The sequence below is a fragment of the Macrobrachium nipponense genome, chromosome 34 (assembly GCF_015104395.2).
Source record: "Macrobrachium nipponense isolate FS-2020 chromosome 34, ASM1510439v2, whole genome shotgun sequence".
Lineage (NCBI taxonomy): Eukaryota > Metazoa > Arthropoda > Malacostraca > Decapoda > Palaemonidae > Macrobrachium > Macrobrachium nipponense.
Genome location: NC_061095.1, coordinates 5,748,775 through 5,766,274, shown reverse-complemented (window position 1 = coordinate 5,766,274; position 17,500 = coordinate 5,748,775). Strand labels below are relative to the sequence as shown.

Below are 17,500 nucleotides of genomic sequence, written 5' to 3'. Positions count from 1 at the left end.
GTCCACTGGGTTGATGGTATGTGGCTGTAGGTTATAGGAACGATTAGCATTCCCTGGTTGAAATTTTAAGACAAGTGCTGGTGGGGTTGGAGGGTTTTTGTCAAGTGAGGGCTTAGTGGAGTAAAAATATATACATGTGTATGAAATCATTAAAGAGCATAAATTATATGAAAGCACTTAAATATAATTGAATAATATTTACGCCGCTCTCACACTTACTTTACATATTCCAAGGATGCGTAATATGTGGGTTAAAATTGTAGTGTCAGGAAACACCAATACTTATCAACATTATAAACAAAAATATTTGTAACCTTTTTTTGCTTATGCGTATTTGTTTATTTGATGACCATTTCGACATCATTCTTGAACCTCAGGATGATTGTTACCAACACGACTTGCGCAGAATTGTCTGGGACCAATCTCACGTCTTGACCTGTGGAAGAATTATAAAGCTTTTACAGACTTCTTGCATCCATTATTCCAGGGAATTGTTTTGTGTTGGTTCATAGTTATGTCTTGTGTCTTTTGAAAGAAGTTCAGGGGTAATTACCCATTTGTGTGAGTCATAGTGTTAAGTGGTATCATAATTGGCAGAGTAGGAATAATTGTAGTAGTATAGTCTACCTATATACCTGTTCCCCGTTGTGGATGCCTCCTTCAGTAATAGATTTATCTCTTTTATATACAGTGGTTCATTGTGGTAGGTTTCTGTTTCCTAATTTTAGCAGTATGATTTTTATCATCGACGGATGGTCTCTGATTTGTCAATGTTCCTTAAGTTGTATTTCAACAGAGATCTTTTGCGTTCACAATAGATCGCTGATCTCCTTTTCCTTCCGAGTGCAACGAGATTTCCTGAACAGCAGCACCAATTTGGTAAACAGACCTCACTGCAGAACTTACCAGTCCCAGAGGTCCTTTATTCCTCCCACCGTTGGACTGTGGAACTGCCTCCCTGAGGATGTTATGCAGCTGACACTTCAGTAGTTCACGCGGAGGTGCTGTGGATTACTACTCTAAGACGATACTCATTGTATTGTGAAAATTTTGCTTTTCTTCCTATTTATTGATTAATTTGTTAAATGATTTTTTTCTTTTAATCAGTGATCCCTTCTTTCTGTATTTCCAACTACCTTTTGTTTCTTCTTTCCAGTGAACACCATATTCATTGGAAGCTTGAATAGCAAGTCAGTGACCCCCTGTGGTGGGCTTGCTCCTTATGAATAGGGTTCATCTCCTGAATAATAATAATAATAATAATAATAATAATAATAATAATAATAATAATAATAATAATAATACATTTACCTGTTCAGAGTCTAGTGCCAAGTTCACCTTCGCTGAAGCCGACAGGTGTGCGACTTCTGAAGAAGGACCTCGCCTTGTCTAACTCCCCGAACGCTTTGTTTATGTACAGGTGCATCGCGCAGGCACGCCATCTATTGGGAAACAACAGACAGTTAATTAAATAGGGGCTTTTAAGAGATTATTATTATTATTATTATTATTATTATTATTATTATTATTATTATTATTATTATTATTATTATTCAGGAGGTAAACCCATTCATATGGAACAAGCCCTCCACAGGTGCCAGTGACTTGAAATTCAAGCTTCTTAATTAAGTGTTACGAACCGAGAGAGGTCCGCTTCAGGTTCGATATGAAATAAAAAAAAAAAAAAAAAAAAAAAAAAAAAAAAAAAAAATTCAACACCAACAGTTGAAACTGGAGATACGAATATAGAAAGAAACACTAACACAACAAAGGTTTATTTACAAGCTTACTAACAAAGATAAATGCAGAATGGTGTCTCCTATTTACATAAAAAAGGTAAAATCTTACACTGCATGAACTGGGGGAACAGTGAGGTAATGAAAGTACTTGCCGACCAGTTTTGCAACTCGAAGCGATGGCTTCACAAAAGGAGAACTCTAATGGTAGATGCCTTTTTGCCTCCGTATTGCAGAAAATAATGTCTACTCTTGATACTTGAAGGGCAGGAACTCCTCAAAACCTCTAGCAGAACGTTTCTTCTCTGAAGTCTTGCTCAACATCGAAATAACTTGACCAGAATTCGACCAATTCTCGAGCGCCTTTTTCTCGCTGATCCTTCGTCCTTCTTCTCACATTGATGGTCTCTGCTACTGATCTCTCACTGATAATCTGATCTGTGGTTCTTACTGAGGATCTCTGATCTCTGTGATTAACTGATGATCTCCCTCCTACTTCGTCCGTCGTATTTATAAGGCATCCTGGGGGCGGGGCCTGCGGCGAACGTCACAGACTCCGGAGATTACCGGAACGATTTAGAAGTTTCTCGAAGTATGCATCAGTTAAGCTGGTATCACACTAGTCATTTCTTGCTCGTGGTTTTGGCCAGCATCCAGCCGATGCTCGCGAGCAAAAGTGTTGTATCGTCACACTAGGAACTCGTGGTTTCGAGGAGCCGTAGGAAAAGTAAACAAAACTGATCATCTGATATCATCATGGCGCCCAGAAATTGTCGGACTGTTGCAAGATGCGCTGCAGTGGTTTATTTCTCGGAAAACTTACGTGAATGCAAGAGTAACAAAAACGTTTGTGGGTTCAAGAGTGGCTCAGGAGAGTACGTCCTATCAGCAGCAGCCATCTTGTTTGTTTACACTATGCTGTGGCTCGCGGCTCGTGCTGGCTGCTTTCCGTCCTGTTCGGAAGCAAGAATCTCGAGCTAAAAGCTCCCGGTTTTTCATTCTCGGCAGCAACGGCTCGCTGCTCGAGAAATAAATGCCTAGTGTGAGGCCAGCTTTAGTCGCGGCGTTTCTCACGACACTTCGGCGCCTGTTGCGTTCCACAACACTCCTGCTGATTCTAGAACCAACATGAGAACAGGCGCCTCCAACACACGCGCGAAAACCTCCGTGCGGCAGAACTTCTCGAAAATGCGTCTTCCTTTCCTTTATCTTTCTTTGCTATACAGCAATTACCATTACATTAAGAATATGGTGTTCATTTGGAAAAAGTAACAGAAGGTACTGCAAAATACAGAAAGAAGAGATAAAGAATAAATTAACAAATTAATAGACAAATATTTATGTAAATTATTAATATAGCAGGAGAACTGTATAAGGTTAGCGATGCATTGCATTTTCGCTTGAACTTCAGAATTCCCAGTTCCACGACATCCTCAGGCAAACGGTGTGAGGAATTTTCATGACGTAACGATGCTTTTATTAAAGGATTTATTGAATCTCAATATTTTAACCCACGTTGATTCCAGTACAACAATCCAACTTGCTGTTAAGTTTTATAAGAGTCCCGTGCAGAAAGAATTTTTATTGAGTTGCAAAAATGTAAATATGCATTATAATTATAGCGTATAAAAATGCAAATGCGTATATGTAAATATTGACTAGACAAAATAAAAATATGAACATATTTCCTAATCTCGTCTTTCTATGTTTCCTTTTACATTCTGTAACTTATCTGTAAGCTCTTTGAAATGGACACCATACTAGCCATTATTCCAGATGAACACTTTCCCTGGTGTTTCTTTCAAAAACACCATATCTGTTGCTTCTCTCAAATGGACACCATACTGTCGATTCTTTCAGATGAACAGCATATCTGTTACTTCTTTCAAATGAACATCACATCTGTAACTTCTTTTAAATGAACACCATATCTATAACTTCGTGCAAATGAGCAGCACCATATCTGTTGTTTCTTTCAAATGAACACCGTATCTTTTACTTCATTTAAATATACATCATATTTGTTAGGTCTTTCAAATAATTACCATACCTCTAACTTCTTTCAAATGAACACCATAGCTGTAGGCTTTTTCAAATATACATCATATTTGTCACTTCTTTCAAATATACATCATATTTGTTACTTCTTTCAAATATACATCACATTTGTTAGGTCATTTAAATAAATACCATACCTCTAACTTCTTTCAAATGAACACCATATCTGTTACTTCTTTTTTGTGAACACCATGCCTGTTACATCTTTCAAAAGACCATATTCGGAAGCTTAATTTCAAATCATTGGCCCCTGTGGGCTTATTCCATATGATTAGATATTCCTCTTTCTATATAAATAATAATAATAATAATAATAATATAATAATATGATAAATACCATATAATAATAATAATAATAATAATAATAATAATATAATAATAATAAGCAAAGGTTTGACCAGGGAAAAAATCAAAGCAGTATATAGGTAAGTTTGTCGCAAAAAAAAAAATAAAAGCAACTGTTTGACAGCATTGTTCACTTTAAATTATAATAAAAACAATAAAATAGTCACAGGAATCTTGGAATACTTGGGGCAACATGATTGCTGTTTATTTTGCTGTTCGTTTCTGCTGTTTATTCTTTCCTTTCTCAGGAAATATTCGTAGTGATTTAAGAAATATTTTTTTGTCTCCTACTGAAATCGTTAAAATTAATTTGTTGTTTTTCGAGATTCTCTTAGATTCTTGACATTTGGCAGATCGTCTGTGTCATTAAGGAACTCTCTCTCTCTCTCTCTCTCTCTCTCTCTCTCTCTCTCTCTCTCTCTCTCTCTCTCCAAAAAAAATGGAAAACTCTATATATTCGTGTGTGCTGTGTTTTAGTATTTTTGCTTTAAAGTGAATGGAATTATTAATTGATACAATAAAGCGATATATGTGTACATTTATTAGAGAGAGAGAGAGAGAGAGAGAGAGAGAGCTCCTCACTGATACATGCAATCTGTTGCATGCAAGAAACTGGGGAAATATCTTAAAATATCAAATAAAAAACATTATTTTCCTTTCTGGGGACAATTTCAGTATAAAAAAAAATGCACCTCAAACCAGTACGAAAAGATATCCTGAAAGAACAGAGAATAAACAGCAAAAGTAAACAGCAGTCACGTAGCCCAAAGCCTGGTGCCGCCTTCCAACAAATAAAGTCCAAGATTCCTGCGACACTTTTTTTGCGTTGTTTTTTCCGGCTGCAGCTTTTTATTGACTTATTTAATTATTCATTTATTTATTAATTCTTCTGTTTATTGACTCTCTCTCTCTCTCTCTCTCTCTCTCTCAGTCTGTACACACACACACACACACACACACACACACACACACACACACACACATATATATATATAATATCATATATATATCATATTATATATATATATATATATATTTATATATATATATATATATATATACTATATATATATATATATATATATATATATATTAGAGCAACCTCCGGAACGGAGGTCCATGTGACATATTATATTGAATATGACATCCCTCAGAGCAAAATACCTAAAAACTTTTTTTATTTACCTACGTCATTTAATTAATTATTCACTTTATCATTGTTGTTATTATTAAAAAACATCCTCTGTCACTCTCCTCCACGAGACCACTTGTTAATTTAGACGTCAAACTCGCTTTAATTTTTTTTTAATGAGGATGGAGCTTATTTCTTATAATCAGGAAATTCTGAGTTGCTTCTACATACATACAGAATCCATGCCTTTTTTCAAAATGAATATCATTGTGTTTTACCCCCATACCTTTCTATTACATATCTATTGACCCTGTAGGAGAGGAGTGCAGTCAGTTCATTACTCAATGTTTTTAGTAGTTTCCCCTCGGCCCCTAGCTGAAACCCCTTCCATTCCTTTCACTAGACCTCCGTTCTAATTCCCTCTGTCCTATCTTACTTTCCCCAGCCCTCTCTTGACAATTGTTTCATAGTCCATCTTTAATAGGCTTTCCTCCTGTTAGACTTTTAAAACCTTTTTACTCCAAATTTCCGTTTCAGTGTGAATGACCTCATCACAGTCACCAGCGCCTGGTCTTTGGCCTAAATTTGACAATCCATTCGGTTCCATGGATATGCTAAGTTTAAATCATAGTATACTGTTAAAATACTCTTTGGATCATTAAACTTTTACTAGGACAACTGTCTTTAACATTACAATGTTTGTTAGTGTATATTTAATAATAGCCTATACAGAGATGTACGATCAAGAATATTGTCTCTTCATATCATCATGTTTAAGGATTATGCATGTTCTACATAGACTTTATTCATGAACCTTGCCATTCGAAGCATATCATATCTGAGACTACTGTGCATTTTCACACTGTAACCTGTTTGTTATATCATTGAATGCCGGAATTGAACAACAGGCACCTTAATTCTCAAGGTTACATCTGGGTTAATTGTCCCTTTTCGTTTTTTGGAGGAAAATGCGAAAAGGTACTTGAAGGGTTGTAAAGATATGTTTCAAAATCAAATGAATATTTTCATTTGTTATTTATTTTTCTAGTATCTGTTTACTGGAATGTTAAATTTTACGGTTTATGTAAAGTGGAATTGTATATGGAATGTTTATTTTCTAACATTCAGCTAATTAATTATTTTTTTATGTTTATAGCGGTTAATAACAGAAAACATTTTTTTTATTTAGTTTTCAAAATTGTATTACACCACGAAAAAATGTACAGAAAATTATTTCAACACGATGAAACTAAACTATACATAAACCTACACAAATTTATCACAAACTCACTCGTGTGCTGAGCAATTTGAAAAAGTAACAATGAAAAGTAATCAAGCATACATACCTGTCCTTCCTGCCCACTGCTACTCTTCTGGTGTGCTACAAATCGACGCAGGTACACGTACAGAAACTTCTGCTTGCGGAAATCCATGATAAACTCTCCAAGGCCTTCAGGAGAAGAGCGCCCTTCGTTATCTGTGAGCCTCCCTCTAGTAAACTGTCGCAATCTGCCCTCTGGTTTAACTACGCGAGAGGCCTCCGTCTGTCTAACCTACTTAACTTCCTTTGCCAGGAATTTTATACCTGCTAGTGGCATTCCGTTCTCGTTTTTTGTCACATTTTTTGTCAAGGTTTTGGCGAATGTGTCCTGCCAAAGATCTTTCCCTATCTTGGCAAGACACCGCTGGCCATCTAGGCCAAAAATGCTCGTCAGGAAGTGAGGTAATACTATTGTATCTTGTATGTAACCTGAAATGGTTGTCGTAATCGTTCGTGTTCGAGATTTATTTCCTCTAGGTAATTTTTCTATGAAATTACTAGTTTTATGAATGATCCGATTTTACCTTTTACGTTTGGTGATATTTTCGCTTTTAAAATAGTTTGTATTTATTTCAGATACTTGATAATGGCGATTTGAGTTCAAGCTGTCCATTAAATAGAAAAACTGATAGTATCCAGTTGCTATATAAAGATAATAATTAAAAACATTGTAAAATTATAATGATTAATGATTGAATACCCAGGTAAACAAACTTTATGAATTAGAAATCAATCACTCATATACTTTAATTATGTTACAGGATTATCAAAGACACGATAGACCACATAGCACTTTTAGTTTCATTTGCCTAAAGCAAATATCTGCCAAAAACTAGGAAACAAATAGTGATATCTGGCAACTCCTAATATCTGTTGTTGCCACACGCAGTTCTTTGTTATTCTTTCTTGTTTTGCACTCTCTCTCTCTCTCTCTCTCTCTCTCTCTCTCTCTCTCTCTTTCTAACCTTGCGAATAACGTATAAAGGGAATTGCATACGGTAATTGCATCTTCCTTGAGCAGGATTCGCACCTGTTTGTTTCATGTTTGATACAGAGGTAGACAGCCTACTTATCCATTTGACTATCGTGTCGAAATTACCTTATAGTCCCCTTGATAATCGATTATATAAGTCGACTGTGTGCCGCTGCCGCTGTATCAAACCCCCAAAAAAGTTAGGTTCTAATTCTAGCGAAGACAGAAAACGCTATATATATATATATATATATATATATATATATATATATATATATATATATATATATATATATATATATATATATATATATATTGAATGATAGATGGGAAAATTTTCACGATTTTCTTTCAAGACTAAATGCATTGGTGTCCAGCATCAAATTCGAACTTGAAAGGGAAACAAGCAACGAAATTTATTTTCTTGATGTTTTGATAGAGACACGACAGAATACAAATTTACTGTGTAGAGAAAACAAAAATTTTAATTTTCATATAAACTTTTTTTTCCTCTTTTATCTTGGCATTTCTCTCCGGAATTCCTGAAAAACGAATTTGAAGTAAACATAATTTTTTACCAGTATTTTAATAATAATGATAATCTAACGACCTCATCAAAACACGACCTCAGTGGCGTGGATGGTATGGTGTTGGCATGCCACCTCGGTGGCCTCGAGTTCGGTTCTCGAGCATTCCATTGAGGAGTGAGAGATGTGTAGTATTTCTGATGATAGAGGTTCACTCTCGACGTGGTCCGGAAGTCACGTAAAGCCGTTGGTCCCGTTGCTGAATAACCACTGGTTCCATGCAACGTAAAAACACCATACAAACAAACAAAACACGACCAAGGAGACGCCCTTTGCAATAAAATCAAAATCCCACACCTGGTCAGGATTCAGACGCTGACACATAAACTTGGAAATTCTAACCTTTTTGTCTTGACGTACCCAAATACCCTAGCCAAATTCCTAAACGTCCAAGTAGAAGCCAGTCCACAAAGACACAGAGGTATGCGACATCCCTTTGCTTGACTGTGACAAATCCTATACCGGATTTACAGTTTGAGTCAACACAAACCAGTTTACGACTTGAAGTTCATTTTGAAAAAGGTGAATAAAGAAGATTCCTCAAGCCTATCCAAGTTTTGTAATGGGGCTATACGTAGCACCAGCTTGTCCGCCCCATCCCACATCTATTGAACGATTACCATCGCTCCGGTGATCCTATTAAGGTTTTTTCGTATTCCAATAAAAAAAAACTATTTTATTATTATTATTATTATTATTATTATTATTATTATTATTATTATTATTATTATTATTATTATTGATGTTATTATTATTATTATTATTATTATTATTATTATTATTATTATTATTATTATTATTATTATTATTATTATTATTATTCAGGTGAACCATATCCGTATGAAATAAACCCACCACAGGGGCCATTGACTTGAAATTCAAGCTTCCAAACTACGTGGTGTTCATCAGTGAGGAATAATGGAAAGTAATGGGAAATACAAAAAGAAGAGATCACTTATTAAAAAGAGAAAAAGGTAAACAAGTTAATAAATAAGAAAAAACGTTGGTATTAAAACAGATTTGAGAGTTGTATGAGGGTAGCATGCATTGCATTTTCGCTTGTAATTCTGAAGTTGTGTTTTCCTTGATTAAAATAAAAAGAGATAATTTTTTTTTCAAGTTTTTCTTTCGTCTACGAAGGAGTTGTTTTTCTTGAGAGATCTTTTTCGTTTTATTTATAATGTCCGGCAGTTAATGAACACAACTCCAGGGATTCGCAAAAGGATTTTACAACACCTGACTTTCTTTTCTAGTTTCCTTGGCATCTCTTTTGAAATCAGTGACTAAAGGGAAATATCTCTGTAAAGCGCCAAGAAGATGTATAAGGTGTATGCGTCTTGTGTATATATATATATATATATATATATATATATATATATATAATATATATATATATATATATATATATATATGTGTGTGTGTGTGTGTGTGTGTGTGTACGTGTCGTTGTAAAAGTAGCCACAATGCCCTCTTAAAATCTCGAATTCTTCGAGTTTTTTGGATACGCTTCTCACTACAAAGCCTAAGATCCAGGTGCAAGAAATTTGAAGCAATTATGATGTCCGGTAGCGGAGACGAACCCGGGTCCTATAATCACAACGAGGTCACTTTGCCGACCTGACCACGAGAAGGACAAAAGTCCATTGCCTCTTGTACATATATACTATATGTATATACCAGGCGAGTTCAGATATATTTATAACAGCTGGTGTAGACCCATCCTTACCAATCGTTTTTTATTGCTTTTAGGCTGATTATGGGACGCGGTTTCGTCTCCCTCTACCGGACATTATAATTACTTCAAATTTCTTGAACTTGGATCAAAGGCTTTGTAGTGACAAGCGTATCCAAAAAGCGCGAAGAACTGGAGAAGTTGTGAGGGCATTTTGGCTATTACAATTATGTATGTATCTGGTAAAAGGGGACCAGTAGATTCTACATATGTATTTCAGCCTAAAAGCAATGCAAACGAGAGTTTGAAGTACGAATTTGAACTAAACAAGGAGAATAACAATCCATCGGTTATTGCCGTTCCCCTGATGATATTGATTAAGAGACGAATAACTTAATCCCTTTTGTATTACGAGAGCGCCGGTTTGCCTACTCGGTGATGCAATGTATGGGAAATATTATCCATACAGGTAAGAGAATTTAGAGAAGTTAGATGTGATTGTTGGGGAAATAGTAGTAACATGGAAAATTTATTGTTAGAAGTAGTGCTAGTAGTAGTGGTACTGAATTTTAATGAATACTCTTCATTAGCATAACTATTAGGCAAAAAGGGGACTGTCGTTTTGTCTTCATTAGCCTTGCATTGAGTTAGTGTAGGATATGAAAATCCTCAACAATAGAACTCGCACAAGTGTTCGGCTCGTTTCCTTGAAGTTCATAAAGAAAAGCGGAAGTTTCTTAGTCGTTATACAACCCATTCGAATTTCCAATGTATCGGGTGTTGCGAAATCGTTTCAGTACTTAATGATAGGAAAATAGGTGTAAACTGAATAGTGTGTAAATTGGATATAGCTAACACAGATAATGAGCAATGAAATCACTGAAGATTAACTATTACGACTCTGGTTGTGAATCACGTAATATCTTTGCATTCTTATGCCGGTTGTGTGTAGAGGTTTTATACGAGGGACTCTGGTTTGTAATTTCTGAGAAATATGTGAACTTTGCAAAAAGAATGGCAACTAAGAATTTTGTTTAAAAGTTTCTTGGCCAGATTTTGTTCAATTTGCGTTCTTATCGTACTTTATTTTTTATGCCCTTTTAAATGATTATATAATCCGAAAATCGTATTTTTGCTTTCTACTTTTGTATGATGATAAAAACGTTACGAAAAACAAGAATACATTCTTGGTTGGCTGGCAGTCCAGTTCGTAAATTTGTATGTGAATGCCATTGAGTTGATTTAGTCTTGACATATCTTAGGCAGCCCCTCAAGTACCTGGGTCATATTTTGCAGCTTAATCCGGCACAAGCCATCCGCTTATTTGTATTCATTCCATAGCGACACATAAGAAGATTCGAAGACTATAATCAGTTGCATCATCTATTGGTCTTTGATGTCTGAATATTGATATCACTTCTAAATAGTCCCATAAAAAAGAGACCCAGAGTCGAATTTGCAATGTTGCGGATGCGGTCGTCACGAGAGAGGTGCTCTCCCTCTAATTCTTCTTGCATGCCTTTACTAGACGCTTGAAATTGCATGCGCTTCGTAATGGTTGCATGTACATTGCAAACCATGTTTCCAAATGGCTGTTGTATGCGAGAGACCCAACAGCCCTCTCACTGCGGCCGGCGAATTCTGTGCTTCACAAGAATGCAACTCTGTGATACGAACGATGTAGAGTGAAGTTGTTTTTCTTCTTCCTGGTGAAGTCGTCCTTGGTCTTTATTATATGAGTGTTTGCTCTCATGAGCAGGAGGAGGAGGAGGAGGAGGAGGAGGAGGAGGAGGAGGAGATGGAGGATGTGGAGGGGAAGGATAGGGAGAAGGGACTGAGTTAAAGAGGGCCTGTTAGGAGTGGTTGGTTGGTTTAGGGGTGAGGGGTTGAAGGACCCTGCTGGCCTTGAGACTCAAAGTACCGCCCCTCATGTTTTCTTGGTGCTATGTGAACGACCCAAAGGCTTCTTATTAAGTCCGGAGGACTCTTTTGCGAGATGCTTGAGTGCTTTAGGTACCCATTCCTGTCGCCCGCAACTCATTCCGTAGGATTGCCAGAGCAGCGACCTTCATGGGGTCGCCCAAATTATTCTTGTTGTTCGTTAATCGCCATATCACAGAATGCATCGAATGCAATGGCGTCGTAACAATTCCCATTTCCTTTGGGCTCCTCCCTCTCCTTTAGATGCCGGATTAAGCAACATTTTCCTCGATCAAATGGAGGACCTTCGTACAGCAGGCGTGGCTGGAGGTCTGCTCCTCGCAATCCACTGGCATTGGACTTCTCACGCAAAAATTCTTTCATCATATTACTTGAAAAAACCTCGTCAAGGTGTACCGCAGGGGCTAAGGCGCCAAGACGCTCTCCTCGGCTGTTTTTTCTTCATTTCGCTCGACGACCTTATAACAAAGCCACTATGATTAAACAGCTCGAGAGGGAGCCGAAACGAAGTCAGAAATATTTTCTTGTATGTGGCTGCGCATCTTCCATAATTTATTCCGAGATATACGGCCTCGTAACTGCTGGTTTACAGTAGTTAAAACCCTTTGGAAACGTGTAGAGTTCGAGCATCCCTTCAAGGTGTTATCCTTTATGCTAAATTTAGCCCAGTGGTGCAACAACTGAGGTCCTTGTACTTCGCGGTAATCAGGTATTAAAGCAATGGCTCCTTAAACGACCGCAGCATCTAATTAGTGGGACAGAAAAGAAAAAAATGAGGCGAGACAACTCGTTCTCCCAGCCTCCATTCGGGAATCTAAGGCACGAGAGCGACACCTGCAGTATTGAAGGAAACCAAACGAAGATATACGGGAAATGTTGAACCTTCAGGATTCACGCCCCCTCCCTCAACGGCCCTCAGCATCATCAAGTTGCAAGCAGACAAGACAACGAGCCAGATGTCACACTGGGATGCCCGAAGCCAGCTATGTAGAGTGTCTAGAGAAGGGGGGATGTTTTGCCTTATCTCTGCTTGATCGCATGATGTCTGCGCTTTGTATTCTGCCTGGGAGGCTGCCAGAGGGGGAGGCACACTTACAAGACGGCAACAAAGGAAAAAGATATGGTGGTGATGGTGAACGATGGTGGTGATGAGGACAACCCACGGAATAAATTTTGGGCGAAGAGACGGATATGAGAGCGCAGAGAAAAGCAAGCCAACGCTAACTATTAAAAATGTAAAGTTATGGTTATGATTGAGGATGAGAAGGAAAAATGAAGGGGGGAAAACATTAACACGAAGATTGCGCGTCTGGTAAAGAGCAAGCGAATCAAAACTTTGGATTTTATGCAGGAGGCAGGAGAAAGCCCATTAGGCTCAAGATGTTTTAAAAAAGAAAGAAGAAATTTATGAAACGTTAGAGATGATTTGAGGTTGGGTCATACCCGTAAATCCAAGGCAGATATCAAGTTTAAAGTGGAGGTAAGTTTAAAAATGTCATTGTAACAACGAAAATTGAAATAAATACGCTATATTTTATTAGAAATAATTGTTCTGCACTGTTTAACGTGCACATTATTGATTTTTTACACTTTCATTCTAATAGATAAGTCATGAATATCCTATCCTAAAATTCCTGAATATTTAACTCAGTGCGAAACACCTTTTTCAGACCTTTTTAGACTTTTCCATAGACCTTTCCTAACCACTCAACAACAATAAGGAGAAGAAGAAGAACAACAACGACAAAGTAGTTTTCAGGCTTACTCTCCGATAACTGAAAATACCTTGTGAAATATTAAGGAGGGTCTAAAATGAATTAAAACCGAAATAAAGGAAAGAAAGCTATGTATTTCAAAAATGTTGCAGGGAGGACTCGTGTGTGACAAGGACATCAGGAAAATAATAAAACATGAAAAAGAATAAAAGAATGGAAAACTTGAGAAAGCCGACGGAAAGCGGAAATAGAATAAAGGAAGAGCGAAAGTTATAAGTTATAGGAAAAGGGTAGTTAGATAAAACATACGTAAAGAGAAATGAGAGTAAGGACGACAGAAACTCTGAAAAAAAAAAAATTAAGAGGAGGGAGTGATGAAGAGACTAATACAGGAGCGAGAAGGGACTCTGGAAAAGAAAATAGGTAGGAAATGAAAAGAAAATGGAAGTGGAGAAAGAGCATAGGATTGAAGGAGCACAGTGGCAATTTGGAAATCGCAGTGGATACGAACAAAGGGAAGAACACAAATGCGAATAGTGGAGCTGTTCCTTCTTGGTCCTTATTTATTATTGCTGCCCATCAGATTCCCAGAATCTGTAGCAACTTCATGAAAATTTCCCTTTTGGGGTGAGCTTGATCCATGTCCGTATGGATGTCACGGAAGCTTACACGTCAGCGGCGCCTGGCATTCATTGGCCGTCACCAATTCAAGTATATCGACCAGATATGAAAGTCTTTAGAGGAAATGACGAGATAGTAAGGGCGAATGATGAAATAACTGAAGGAGAGTAAAAGAAAGAGGGATGAGGTCAAATGGAATTCGGGAAAACACTGAGGCACTTTTGTTAAGACAGTGAAAACAAGGAGTTGTAGTGGCTGCACAGCAACATAAAGAGCTCCACAAAATTAAGGAGATGAAGTGCAATGTTCAATTGGTGGAACTGCATGGGAGAAAACCTTGCTGTTGCAATAAGAAGTAATCGTCTGAGAAGTTGGACAGCAGATTTAAAGACAAGAAGAGAGAATGGATTTAAAATAGAGGGCTAAAAAATTATTCCAGCTAGGGGTCGAAGGGACGTTGCAAATCCTACTAACAGTGCACCAAGATGGAATAACGATCGTTTGCTGTTTGAGAATCAGAAACCTGAATAGGTGACGAAATAAAAGGACGGCTGTAGTTAAAGGTGATAAATAATCATAAATAACCGAAAGGTAACAAATGGTAAATAGCAATAAATAAAAATAAATAAATAAAAATAAATAAATAAAAAAAAATAAAAATAAATAAATAAATAAACAATGGATTCGACATTTCTGAAAATAGTGTTTCGCAAAGGTCAGTACATTGAATGCCACAAGTAATCAGAATGAAGCGAAGATAGATAAAACGAAAATTTTGATAATGAGTCGTTTGGCGATTAATTGATTTGTCTGGGAAATGTGACGGCGCAAAGACGACTGCGAGAAACAAAGAGACAATTGGAGATGCTATGGCGGATAAGGCATAAGAAGGAAAAGAAGAAAGGAAAATCGTCAAGAAGATTAACTCTTATCAGAGCTGAATGGGGGACGTCACGGAGACGACAATGAAACACTTCCAAGATAAGAAGGGATTCTCTCCCTTCTTATCCGATGAGGAAAACGAGTACCTGAAAAGGCGGAAGGATGGAAAGGAAAACTAAAATGGTAGAAGCTTTAATCACGACTTTAATTTATTGGATTAGAAATAATAAGGAAAAGTAAAATTAGAAGTGTCATTGCGCTGGTAAGTCGCGAATAAGAAAAGTTGTGATATTGATGTGAATATATTTAGTCAAAAGGGATTTTTTTTTATTCGAGACAGAAATAAAAGAAAGAGAAAGGATAACACCAGCCGACACGAACAACAGAAAGTAAGGAAAGCTTTGGAGATGACCAGCGTGTTACAGAAAGTTCAGAATAAACCATTTCAATTAATATAAGTCTTTGTGAGATGAAACTAGTAAAAAATGCGCCGAAGTTTATTCGGCACAATTGAGTTTTCTGTGCAGCGTATACGCTGTATGAGCCGCGGCCCAGGATACTTTCAGCCACAGGTCGGTGGTGACCTGTCCTATGGCGTTGCCAGATGCACGATCAAGGCGAACTTTAACTTTAAATAAAATAGAATTGCTGAGGCTAGAGGGCTGCAAATTGGCATGTTTGATGATTGGAGGATGTATGATCAACATAGTAATTTACAGCACTCTGGCCTCAGTAGTTTTTAAGATATGAGGGCGGACAGACAAAGCCATCTCAGTACTTTTCTTTCACAGAAAACTAAACGAATGCTGTAAGAGCAGGTAAAAAAAAACCACATTCAGAAGATTTAATAGATTAAATTAGATAATGGAAGCCAGCAGCGTTTAAGAAGACTCATTGCAAATAGAAAGGCGAAAAAATAGATATCTGATGATATAAACGAGTGCTTGGGGAAGAGAGGGCGGAGTAAGTCGGAGAAGTCTTGCTAAAGCACATAGCGTTGTCAGCGTGATATTAATTAAGCGAACATCTGACGATCGGAGGAATGCAATAAAGAAAAGAAAAAAAAAAGTCTGATGAAGTTGTGCACGAAAACAGGATTTGAAAGGGTGAGAAAACAGAGAGATGACAGGAAAAAACACCCCTCAGGTACGAAAATAGGAAAAAGAAGTTTAGAAAAATTTGCGAAATTATTCAGTGCTAGAAGTTGCTTTGCTGCAGGGAACGGCGGATGATTGTTATAAGTGTCTTTGAGGATATATATATATATATATATATATATATATATATATATATATATATATATATATATATATATATATATATATATATCTCTCTCTCTCTCTCTCTCTCTCTCTCTCTCTCTCTCTCTCTCTCTCTCTCTCTCTCTCTCTCTCTCGTCGGGTCGGAGCCTCAGACTCTCCAATGAGAGGCCAGGGCGTTATCCGTTGACTCTGGTCATGTATATATATATATATATATATATATATATATATATATATATATATATATAGAATATAAACGTCTTTAAGTAAAAAATAATGATGTACACTTGTTTGCATGTAATAGCTAAAGAACCGTTCTCACAATTATCTATTTATTTATTCATTTACTTATTTTTTTCAAGTTAGCATTTAGAATGTCTGTTATCCTCAGCTGTCTTACTTCATTGTATGTCTGACCCACACAAGGTCGCATTCCAAGGCAGATATTTATATCTCTCTATTCGTCATACTCCTACTGCAGCTTTGTTAACAGTTCTCGTATTCCGAGTGTCCTTTGTCAACGTTCCTCTTTATTTGATTTCAACGTGATAAATTCTTTATCCAAAGGATTCTTTAAATTTCTTCCCCTTATTATTCATATAACTTTTTACTGATTTAATTATTGCTTCCCAGACGACTGCTGTATCAGTCTCCGATTTATCTATTAACATGAAATCATACTTCTGTCTCTTTCGGGTTCTACCCCCTGTTCGTTGTCTATTTTTAATCATGGTAACCAAAGACCCCTAAAAACAAAGAGAGAGAGAGAGAGAGAGAGAGAGAGAGAGAGAGAATGTCGTTTAAACTTCTTGTAATTGATAGATGATCCAGTTGTTGGATTTCTAAAAAAAAAAAAATATATAGTAGTGTTTATATAATTTATTAATTTTATAGACAATTTGGTACATGTAAATTTTGCAAGTAGTCAATATAGGTATTAAGTAAATGCCTGATGAAAGTTTTTATTTAAGGAATATTGTTCGTATTTTAGTCCAAGTAGCCGCAGTTGTTGCTATGCATGTTTACGCAAGTGAATGAATCAGGCAGCCAGTCCCTGTGCATGTTATGTCTATTCACTTCAACCAGTTTCAGTAAGTATTTATATTCTTTCATCATCAGTGCTCAAAATGGAATATTTTATTGAGCGTGTAGCATTAATGAAATCAATTTTCTTGAATGCTTCTTCCATTAACGTGGAATATTTCAATTAATTTCCTCTGCTTCTAACGTTTTACGTTTCAAAAGTTAGCAACGT

At 36.7% G+C, this 17,500-nt stretch overlaps 1 protein-coding gene and 1 long non-coding RNA gene across 7 annotated transcripts in view; one reads left to right on the top strand and one right to left on the bottom strand.

Annotated features, from left to right (window-relative positions):
• LOC135207864 (uncharacterized) overlaps nucleotides 1-6,820 on the bottom strand; it is a 7,370-nt gene extending 550 nt beyond the window's left edge. The window contains exons 1-3 of the long non-coding RNA XR_010313074.1: nucleotides 6,618-6,820; nucleotides 1,312-1,442; nucleotides 1-436 (exon numbers count right to left, since the gene is read on the bottom strand). The exon at nucleotides 1-436 is cut by the window's left edge and continues 550 nt beyond it. This is a non-coding gene — a long non-coding RNA (uncharacterized LOC135207864). The remainder of the gene's footprint in view (nucleotides 437-1,311; nucleotides 1,443-6,617) is intronic.
• Nucleotides 1-17,500, top strand: part of LOC135207868 (uncharacterized) — a 413,859-nt gene that overhangs the window by 354,280 nt on the left and 42,079 nt on the right. The gene's annotated exons all lie outside the window — the stretch shown is intronic.